Genomic DNA, 5085 nt, shown 5'->3' with positions numbered 1-5085 from the left:
GCTCAAGGCAGTGACAAAAAGCTTACAGCACCTGGTATTCCCAGGCGGTCTCCCATCCAAGTACTAACCAGGCCCGACCCTGCTTAGCTTCCGAGATCGGACGAGATCAGGCGTACTCAGGCCGGTGTGGCCGTAAGCGAAAGCCAATCTCAAAAAGTGGATGAAATTGCATATACTGTAGCCATAATTTGTAGCACAGATTGTTGGATGAAATACAAACTAACCTTGCTTACTTATTTCAAAGAGAGGGCACATATTTCAGCCTTGTGGGAAAAAACGGACAAAGAGTTGAAATTCCACAAGGCAGTGACAAAAAGCTTACAGCACCTGGTATTCCCAGGCGGTCTCCCATCCAAGTACTAACCAGGCCCGACCCTGCTTAGCTTCCGAGATCGGACGAGATCAGGCGTACTCAGGCCGGTGTGGCCGTAAGCGAAAGCCAATCTCAAAAAGTGGATGAAATTGCATATACTGTAGCCATAATTTGTAGCACAGATTGTTGGATGAAATACAAACTAACCTTGCTTACTTATTTCAAAGAGAGGGCACATATTTCAGCCTTGTGGGAAAAAACGGACAAAGAGTTGAAATTCCACAAGGCAGTGACAAAAAGCTTACAGCACCTGGTATTCCCAGGCGGTCTCCCATCCAAGTACTAACCAGGCCCGACCCTGCTTAGCTTCCGAGATCGGACGAGATCAGGCGTACTCAGGCCGGTGTGGACGTAAGCGAAAGCCAATCTCAAAAAGTGGATGAAATTGCATATACTGTAGCCATAATTTGTAGCACAGATTGTTGGATGAAATACAAACTAACCTTGCTTACTTATTTCAAAGAGAGGGCACATATTTCAGCCTTGTGGGAAAAAACGGACAAAGAGTTGAAATTCCACAAGGCAGTGACAAAAAGCTTACAGCACCTGGTATTCCCAGGCGGTCTCCCATCCAAGTACTAACCAGGCCCGACCCTGCTTAGCTTCCGAGATCGGACGAGATCAGGCGTACTCAGGCCGGTGTGGCCGTAAGCGAAAGCCAATCTCAAAAAGTGGATGAAATTGCATATACTGTAGCCATAATTTGTAGCACAGATTGTTGGATGAAATACAAACTAACCTTGCTTACTTATTTCAAAGAGAGGGCACATATTTCAGCCTTGTGGGAAAAAACGGACAAAGAGTTGAAATTCCACAAGGCAGTGACAAAAAGCTTACAGCACCTGGTATTCCCAGGCGGTCTCCCATCCAAGTACTAACCAGGCCCGACCCTGCTTAGCTTCCGAGATCGGACGAGATCAGGCGTACTCAGGCCGGTGTGGCCGTAAGCGAAAGCCAATCTCAAAAAGTGGATGAAATTGCATATACTGTAGCCATAATTTGTAGCACAGATTGTTGGATGAAATACAAACTAACCTTGCTTACTTATTTCAAAGAGAGGGCACATATTTCAGCCTTGTGGGAAAAAACGGACAAAGAGTTGAAATTCCACAAGGCAGTGACAAAAAGCTTACAGCACCTGGTATTCCCAGGCGGTCTCCCATCCAAGTACTAACCAGGCCCGACCCTGCTTAGCTTCCGAGATCGGACGAGATCAGGCGTACTCAGGCCGGTGTGGCCGTAAGCGAAAGCCAATCTCAAAAAGTGGATGAAATTGCATATACTGTAGCCATAATTTGTAGCACAGATTGTTGGATGAAATACAAACTAACCTTGCTTACTTATTTCAAAGAGAGGGCACATATTTCAGCCTTGTGGGAAAAAACGGACAAAGAGTTGAAATTCCACAAGGCAGTGACAAAAAGCTTACAGCACCTGGTATTCCCAGGCGGTCTCCCATCCAAGTACTAACCAGGCCCGACCCTGCTTAGCTTCCGAGATCGGACGAGATCAGGCGTACTCAGGCCGGTGTGGCCGTAAGCGAAAGCCAATCTCAAAAAGTGGATGAAATTGCATATACTGTAGCCATAATTTGTAGCACAGATTGTTGGATGAAATACAAACTAACCTTGCTTACTTATTTCAAAGAGAGGGCACATATTTCAGCCTTGTGGGAAAAAACGGACAAAGAGTTGAAATTCCACAAGGCAGTGACAAAAAGCTTACAGCACCTGGTATTCCCAGGCGGTCTCCCATCCAAGTACTAACCAGGCCCGACCCTGCTTAGCTTCCGAGATCGGACGAGATCAGGCGTACTCAGGCCGGTGTGGCCGTAAGCGAAAGCCAATCTCAAAAAGTGGATGAAATTGCATATACTGTAGCCATAATTTGTAGCACAGATTGTTGGATGAAATACAAACTAACCTTGCTTACTTATTTCAAAGAGAGGGCACATATTTCAGCCTTGTGGGAAAAAACGGACAAAGAGTTGAAATTCCACAAGGCAGTGACAAAAAGCTTACAGCACCTGGTATTCCCAGGCGGTCTCCCATCCAAGTACTAACCAGGCCCGACCCTGCTTAGCTTCCGAGATCGGACGAGATCAGGCGTACTCAGGCCGGTGTGGCCGTAAGCGAAAGCCAATCTCAAAAAGTGGATGAAATTGCATATACTGTAGCCATAATTTGTAGCACAGATTGTTGGATGAAATACAAACTAACCTTGCTTACTTATTTCAAAGAGAGGGCACATATTTCAGCCTTGTGGGAAAAAACGGACAAAGAGTTGAAATTCCACAAGGCAGTGACAAAAAGCTTACAGCACCTGGTATTCCCAGGCGGTCTCCCATCCAAGTACTAACCAGGCCCGACCCTGCTTAGCTTCCGAGATCGGACGAGATCAGGCGTACTCAGGCCGGTGTGGCCGTAAGCGAAAGCCAATCTCAAAAAGTGGATGAAATTGCATATACTGTAGCCATAATTTGTAGCACAGATTGTTGGATGAAATACAAACTAACCTTGCTTACTTATTTCAAAGAGAGGGCACATATTTCAGCCTTGTGGGAAAAAACGGACAAAGAGTTGAAATTCCACAAGGCAGTGACAAAAAGCTTACAGCACCTGGTATTCCCAGGCGGTCTCCCATCCAAGTACTAACCAGGCCCGACCCTGCTTAGCTTCCGAGATCGGACGAGATCAGGCGTACTCAGGCCGGTGTGGCCGTAAGCGAAAGCCAATCTCAAAAAGTGGATGAAATTGCATATACTGTAGCCATAATTTGTAGCACAGATTGTTGGATGAAATACAAACTAACCTTGCTTACTTATTTCAAAGAGAGGGCACATATTTCAGCCTTGTGGGAAAAAACGGACAAAGAGTTGAAATTCCACAAGGCAGTGACAAAAAGCTTACAGCACCTGGTATTCCCAGGCGGTCTCCCATCCAAGTACTAACCAGGCCCGACCCTGCTTAGCTTCCGAGATCGGACGAGATCAGGCGTACTCAGGCCGGTGTGGCCGTAAGCGAAAGCCAATCTCAAAAAGTGGATGAAATTGCATATACTGTAGCCATAATTTGTAGCACAGATTGTTGGATGAAATACAAACTAACCTTGCTTACTTATTTCAAAGAGAGGGCACATATTTCAGCCTTGTGGGAAAAAACGGACAAAGAGTTGAAATTCCACAAGGCAGTGACAAAAAGCTTACAGCACCTGGTATTCCCAGGCGGTCTCCCATCCAAGTACTAACCAGGCCCGACCCTGCTTAGCTTCCGAGATCGGACGAGATCAGGCGTACTCAGGCCGGTGTGGCCGTAAGCGAAAGCCAATCTCAAAAAGTGGATGAAATTGCATATACTGTAGCCATAATTTGTAGCACAGATTGTTGGATGAAATACAAACTAACCTTGCTTACTTATTTCAAAGAGAGGGCACATATTTCAGCCTTGTGGGAAAAAACGGACAAAGAGTTGAAATTCCACAAGGCAGTGACAAAAAGCTTACAGCACCTGGTATTCCCAGGCGGTCTCCCATCCAAGTACTAACCAGGCCCGACCCTGCTTAGCTTCCGAGATCGGACGAGATCAGGCGTACTCAGGCCGGTGTGGCCGTAAGCGAAAGCCAATCTCAAAAAGTGGATGAAATTGCATATACTGTAGCCATAATTTGTAGCACAGATTGTTGGATGAAATACAAACTAACCTTGCTTACTTATTTCAAAGAGAGGGCACATATTTCAGCCTTGTGGGAAAAAACGGACAAAGAGTTGAAATTCCACAAGGCAGTGACAAAAAGCTTACAGCACCTGGTATTCCCAGGCGGTCTCCCATCCAAGTACTAACCAGGCCCGACCCTGCTTAGCTTCCGAGATCGGACGAGATCAGGCGTACTCAGGCCGGTGTGGCCGTAAGCGAAAGCCAATCTCAAAAAGTGGATGAAATTGCATATACTGTAGCCATAATTTGTAGCACAGATTGTTGGATGAAATACAAACTAACCTTGCTTACTTATTTCAAAGAGAGGGCACATATTTCAGCCTTGTGGGAAAAAACGGACAAAGAGTTGAAATTCCACAAGGCAGTGACAAAAAGCTTACAGCACCTGGTATTCCCAGGCGGTCTCCCATCCAAGTACTAACCAGGCCCGACCCTGCTTAGCTTCCGAGATCGGACGAGATCAGGCGTACTCAGGCCGGTGTGGCCGTAAGCGAAAGCCAATCTCAAAAAGTGGATGAAATTGCATATACTGTAGCCATAATTTGTAGCACAGATTGTTGGATGAAATACAAACTAACCTTGCTTACTTATTTCAAAGAGAGGGCACATATTTCAGCCTTGTGGGAAAAAACGGACAAAGAGTTGAAATTCCACAAGGCAGTGACAAAAAGCTTACAGCACCTGGTATTCCCAGGCGGTCTCCCATCCAAGTACTAACCAGGCCCGACCCTGCTTAGCTTCCGAGATCGGACGAGATCAGGCGTACTCAGGCCGGTGTGGCCGTAAGCGAAAGCCAATCTCAAAAAGTGGATGAAATTGCATATACTGTAGCCATAATTTGTAGCACAGATTGTTGGATGAAATACAAACTAACCTTGCTTACTTATTTCAAAGAGAGGGCACATATTTCAGCCTTGTGGGAAAAAACGGACAAAGAGTTGAAATTCCACAAGGCAGTGACAAAAAGCTTACAGCACCTGGTATTCCCAGGCGGTCTCC

At 46.0% G+C, this 5085-nt stretch overlaps 17 non-coding genes across 17 annotated transcripts; all 17 read right to left on the bottom strand.

Annotated features, from left to right (window-relative positions):
• Positions 1-19: 19 nt before the first annotated feature.
• On the bottom strand, positions 20-138 carry LOC139401650 (5S ribosomal RNA). Its single transcript, XR_011633086.1, has one exon. It is a non-coding gene; the product is annotated as a 5S ribosomal RNA (ribosomal RNA).
• A 177-nt stretch (positions 139-315) lies between these two features.
• Positions 316-434, bottom strand: LOC139401648 (5S ribosomal RNA). Its single transcript, XR_011633084.1, has one exon. It is a non-coding gene; the product is annotated as a 5S ribosomal RNA (ribosomal RNA).
• Positions 435-611: 177 nt separating this feature from the next.
• LOC139401651 (5S ribosomal RNA) lies at positions 612-730 on the bottom strand. The gene has a single exon (XR_011633087.1). It is a non-coding gene; the product is annotated as a 5S ribosomal RNA (ribosomal RNA).
• Positions 731-907: 177 nt separating this feature from the next.
• On the bottom strand, positions 908-1026 carry LOC139401647 (5S ribosomal RNA). The gene has a single exon (XR_011633083.1). It is a non-coding gene; the product is annotated as a 5S ribosomal RNA (ribosomal RNA).
• A 177-nt stretch (positions 1027-1203) lies between these two features.
• Positions 1204-1322, bottom strand: LOC139401646 (5S ribosomal RNA). The gene has a single exon (XR_011633082.1). It is a non-coding gene; the product is annotated as a 5S ribosomal RNA (ribosomal RNA).
• Positions 1323-1499: 177 nt separating this feature from the next.
• Positions 1500-1618, bottom strand: LOC139401645 (5S ribosomal RNA). The gene has a single exon (XR_011633081.1). It is a non-coding gene; the product is annotated as a 5S ribosomal RNA (ribosomal RNA).
• A 177-nt stretch (positions 1619-1795) lies between these two features.
• LOC139401644 (5S ribosomal RNA) lies at positions 1796-1914 on the bottom strand. The gene has a single exon (XR_011633080.1). It is a non-coding gene; the product is annotated as a 5S ribosomal RNA (ribosomal RNA).
• A 177-nt stretch (positions 1915-2091) lies between these two features.
• Positions 2092-2210, bottom strand: LOC139401643 (5S ribosomal RNA). The gene has a single exon (XR_011633079.1). It is a non-coding gene; the product is annotated as a 5S ribosomal RNA (ribosomal RNA).
• Positions 2211-2387: 177 nt separating this feature from the next.
• Positions 2388-2506, bottom strand: LOC139401642 (5S ribosomal RNA). Its single transcript, XR_011633078.1, has one exon. It is a non-coding gene; the product is annotated as a 5S ribosomal RNA (ribosomal RNA).
• Positions 2507-2683: 177 nt separating this feature from the next.
• Positions 2684-2802, bottom strand: LOC139401641 (5S ribosomal RNA). The gene has a single exon (XR_011633077.1). It is a non-coding gene; the product is annotated as a 5S ribosomal RNA (ribosomal RNA).
• Positions 2803-2979: 177 nt separating this feature from the next.
• Positions 2980-3098, bottom strand: LOC139401640 (5S ribosomal RNA). The gene has a single exon (XR_011633076.1). It is a non-coding gene; the product is annotated as a 5S ribosomal RNA (ribosomal RNA).
• A 177-nt stretch (positions 3099-3275) lies between these two features.
• On the bottom strand, positions 3276-3394 carry LOC139401639 (5S ribosomal RNA). The gene has a single exon (XR_011633075.1). It is a non-coding gene; the product is annotated as a 5S ribosomal RNA (ribosomal RNA).
• Positions 3395-3571: 177 nt separating this feature from the next.
• LOC139401655 (5S ribosomal RNA) lies at positions 3572-3690 on the bottom strand. The gene has a single exon (XR_011633090.1). It is a non-coding gene; the product is annotated as a 5S ribosomal RNA (ribosomal RNA).
• A 177-nt stretch (positions 3691-3867) lies between these two features.
• Positions 3868-3986, bottom strand: LOC139401654 (5S ribosomal RNA). The gene has a single exon (XR_011633089.1). It is a non-coding gene; the product is annotated as a 5S ribosomal RNA (ribosomal RNA).
• A 177-nt stretch (positions 3987-4163) lies between these two features.
• Positions 4164-4282, bottom strand: LOC139401653 (5S ribosomal RNA). Its single transcript, XR_011633088.1, has one exon. It is a non-coding gene; the product is annotated as a 5S ribosomal RNA (ribosomal RNA).
• A 177-nt stretch (positions 4283-4459) lies between these two features.
• On the bottom strand, positions 4460-4578 carry LOC139401649 (5S ribosomal RNA). The gene has a single exon (XR_011633085.1). It is a non-coding gene; the product is annotated as a 5S ribosomal RNA (ribosomal RNA).
• A 177-nt stretch (positions 4579-4755) lies between these two features.
• On the bottom strand, positions 4756-4874 carry LOC139401638 (5S ribosomal RNA). Its single transcript, XR_011633074.1, has one exon. It is a non-coding gene; the product is annotated as a 5S ribosomal RNA (ribosomal RNA).
• Between the last annotated feature and the right edge of the window lie 211 nt (positions 4875-5085).

The sequence above is a fragment of the Oncorhynchus clarkii genome, unplaced genomic scaffold (genome assembly GCF_045791955.1).
Source record: "Oncorhynchus clarkii lewisi isolate Uvic-CL-2024 unplaced genomic scaffold, UVic_Ocla_1.0 unplaced_contig_9144_pilon_pilon, whole genome shotgun sequence".
Lineage (NCBI taxonomy): Eukaryota > Metazoa > Chordata > Actinopteri > Salmoniformes > Salmonidae > Oncorhynchus > Oncorhynchus clarkii.
The sequence above is the reverse complement of the archived record's forward strand: the minus strand, read 5'-3'. Positions and strand labels throughout refer to the sequence as shown.